The sequence below is a fragment of the Hemiscyllium ocellatum genome, chromosome 33, assembly GCF_020745735.1.
Source record: "Hemiscyllium ocellatum isolate sHemOce1 chromosome 33, sHemOce1.pat.X.cur, whole genome shotgun sequence".
Classification (NCBI taxonomy): domain Eukaryota; kingdom Metazoa; phylum Chordata; class Chondrichthyes; order Orectolobiformes; family Hemiscylliidae; genus Hemiscyllium; species Hemiscyllium ocellatum.
This window is the reverse complement of record NC_083433.1, coordinates 24,213,011-24,217,076: the sequence shown is the minus strand read 5'-3', so window position 1 is coordinate 24,217,076 and position 4,066 is coordinate 24,213,011.

Here is a 4,066-nt window from a genome sequence, read left to right as displayed (position 1 = left end):
GCCTTATATCCATGTTGGCAAGTTGTTGGTGGGAATCCTGAGGGACAGGATTTACATGTATTTGGAAAAGCAAAGACTGATCAGGGACAGTTGGCATGGCTTTGTGTGTGGGAAATCATGTCTCACGAACTTGACTGAGTTTTTTGAAGAAGTAACAAAGAGGATTGATGAGGGCAGAGTGGTAGATATGATCTATATTGACTTAGTAAGGTGTTCGACAAGGTTCCTCATGGGAGACTGGTTAGCAAAGTTAGACACCAGCGTGAACTGTGGGATTGCTGCGCACTCTGCTTCACAGAAACCTGGCTCAACCCATCCATTCCCAACTGTGCACTTCAGGCTGATGATTTTTCTATCCATCATATAGATGGATAGAAAAACAGCATCCTCGGGTAAGACAAAGGGTGGAGGGGTTTGCTTTTTAACCTACAACTTGTAGTGCATGTACATTGCAACCCTGGGCAGCTTTTGCTCCCCAAACCTTTGAACTCCTCACCATCAAATGCTGCCCCTTCTATCTACCATGGGAATTTACCACTGCTATACTAACTGCTGCTTACATACCGCCACAAGCAAAGGTTGAGGAAGCTCTGGATGTGCTGTACTCCACCACTAACACCCTGGAGATGGAACACCCTGAGGCCGTTTATTGTAACTGGCGACTTCAATCAAGTCAATCTAAGGATTGTGTTGCCCAAGTACCACCAAAACATTACCTGCCCTACCAAGGGCCCAAACATTTTAGACCATTGCTACACCACCGTGAAGGATGCCTACCGCTCCATCCACCGTTCTACTTCTGGGAACTCCGATCACAATGCCGTGCTTCTTCTCCCGGCTTACAGGCAGAAGCTCAAGCAGGAGACCCCCTCGTGGATACAGGTCCAGTGCTGGTCGGAAGAGGCAGATGATCAACTCTGGTGCTATCGGGAATTGGTTGATTGGGCCATGTTCAAACAGGCCGCAGGTACGTTGGACAAGTACGCCACCACCATCACAGACTTTATCAGCAAGTGTGTGGAGGACTGAATACCGAGGAAGTCAATCCGGGTGTTCCCCAACAGGAAATCCTGGATGAATCAGGACATTTAAAACTGGCTAAAAACCAGGCGTGAGGCCTTCAGATTGGGAGACTCACTCAAATATAAGAAATCCAAGTATGACCTTTGCAAAGCCATTAAGAAAGCCAAGGACCAATATCAATCCAAAGTAGAGACTCAGACATACACCCAGCGACTGTGGCAAAGAACTGAATGACATCACAGGTTCTAAAAAGAGACAGTGCAAGATAGCAGGTGATGACATACCCCTCCTAGATCATCTCAATGCCTTCTATACTCGCTTTGAGCAGGATTTCAGCAGAGAGGTTACACCTATTCTGACAAGTCCTGCCGAACCTATCCCAACAGTCACTGCCTCAGAGGTCAAATCAGTTTTTCTTTGTGTGAATCCAAGGAAAGCGATGGGACCAGGAGTACCAGGCCATGCACTCAGAGCATGCGCAGATCAACTGGGAGAGGTCTTCTCAGACATCTTCAACCTCTCCTTGCAGCAGGCCACTGTCCCTGCCTGTTTCAAGAGAGCCAACATTATCCCTGTGCCTAAGAAGACTCATGCAGCATGTCTCAATGACTACTGCCCAGTGGCCCTAACTTTGGTGGTCATGAAGTGCTTTGAAAGGCTGGTCATGGCATTAATCAACTCCAGCTTCCCCACTACTCTTGACCCACTCCCAATTTGCCTCTTGGACCAACAGATCCATGTCAGATGCCCTATCAATTGCCCTTCACTCCTCCCTAGAATGTCTTGACACCAAGAACAGCGATGTAAGAATCCTACTCTTTGACTATGGTTCAGCATTAAACACTATTTACCCCTCGAGACTGATTATTAAACTTAGTGATCTCGGATTAAGCATCATTCTCTGCATCTGGATCCTCAGTTTCCTGATCTACAGGCCACAATCAGTGAAGATTGAGGACAATATTTCATTGTCACTAACACTCAACACTGGAGCCCCCCAGGGGTGCGTACTCAGCCCCCTACTGTACTCACTGTATACCCATGACTGCGCCGCCAAATACCATTTACAAGTTTGCTGATGATACCACATAGTTAGTCGAATCTCAGATGGCGACAAAACAGACTGCAGATGGGAGGTAGAAGACCTGGAAAAATGATGCACTGAGAACAACCTAGCTCTCAATGCCAGCAAAACCAAGGAACTCATTATTGACTTTCGGTGGGATGTTACTCATGCCCCCCTACATATTAATAACATAATAACGAGTGGAGAGTGTCAAGCTCTTAGGAGTGGTCATCCACAACTAGCTTTCTTGGACTCTTCATGTAGACGCACTGATTACAAAGGCCCAATAACATCTCTTCTTCCTCAGACAGCTGAGGAAATTTGGCATGACGGCGAATACCCATGCCAATGTTTATAGGTGCGCCACTAAGAGAATTCTGTCTGGATGTATCACTGCCTGGTATAGGAACTGTACCATTCAAGATCAGAGATGGTTACAGAGAGTGGTGAACTCGGCCCCGACAATCACAAAGGCCAACCTCCCATCCATAGAATCCATCTACCAGGCCCACTGTCAAGGAAAGGCTGCCAGCATTCTCAAAGACCCATTCCACCCTGGCAATGTTTTTCTACAACCTCTACCATTGGGGAGAAGGTACAGAAGCCTGAACAAACGCACCAGCTGGTTTTGCAACAATTTTTACACCACTGTTGTTAGAATACTGAATGGACTCTCAAACCCTTAACATTCACCGGTACCTGTGTTTTTATTTTTGTCGCTGTTTACCTATTATTTACTATCTATGCTACTTAACTATGTAATCTGCCTGTATTGCTCACAAGACAAAGATTTTCACTGTGCCTCGGTGCTCATGACAATAAATTCAATTCAAATTCAATTCAGTACTCATGGAATACAGGGAGAACTAGCCATTTGGATGCAGAACTGGCTGAAAGATAGAAGACAGAGGGTGGAGGGTTGCTTTTCAGTTTGGAGCCTGTCACCAGCGGTGTGCCATAATGTTTGGTGCTGGATCCACTGTATTTCTTCATTTGTTTAAATGATTTGGATGTGAATGTAGGAAGTATAGTTGGTAAGTTTGCAGATGACACCAAAATTGGAGGTGTAGTGGACAGCGAAGAAGGTTACCTCAGAGTACAAAAGGATCTTAATCAGATCGGAAAATGGGCTGAGGAATGGCAGACGAAGTTTAATTTAGATAAATGCGAGGAGCTGCATTTTGGAAAATCAAATTAGAGCAGGATTTATACACTTAATGGGAAAGTTCTGCCAGGGTGCTGCTGACTAAAGAGACCTTGGAGTGTAGGTTCATAGTTCCTCGAAAGTAGAGTCGCAGGTAGATAGGATAGTGAAGAAGGTGTTTGATATGATTTCTTTAATTGGTCAGAGTATTGAGTATAGGAGTTGGGAGGTCATGTTGTGGCTGCACAGAACGTTGGTTAGGCCACTTTTGGAATATTGTGTGAAACTCTGGTCTCCTTCCTATCGGAAGGGTGTTGTGAACCTTGAAAGGGTTCAGAAGAGATTTACAAGCATTTGCCAGGGTTGGAAGATTGGAGCTATCGGAAGAGGCTGAATAGGCTGCGGCTGTTTTTTACTGGAGTGTTGGAAACTGAGGGGTGACCTTATCGAGGTTTATAAAATCATGAGGGGCATGAATAGTTTAAGGTCTTTTCTCTGGGGTGGGATGTCCAGAACTAGAGGGCATAGGGTGAGAGGCGAAAAATTTAAAAGGGACCTAAGGGGCAATGTTTTCATACAGAGGGTGGTACATGCATGGAATGAGCTGCCAGAGGAAGTGGTGGAGGCTAGTCCGATTGGCCATTTAAAAGGCATCTGGATGGGTATATGAATAGGAAGAGTTTAGTGGACCAAGTGCTGGCAAATGGGACGAAATTAGGTTAGGGTATTTCGTCAGCATGGATGAATTGGACTGAAGGATCTGTTTTCATGCTGTACATCTCTATGACTCTATAATTGCAAGAAATGTCTCTTAAATGTTGTGAATATCTGCT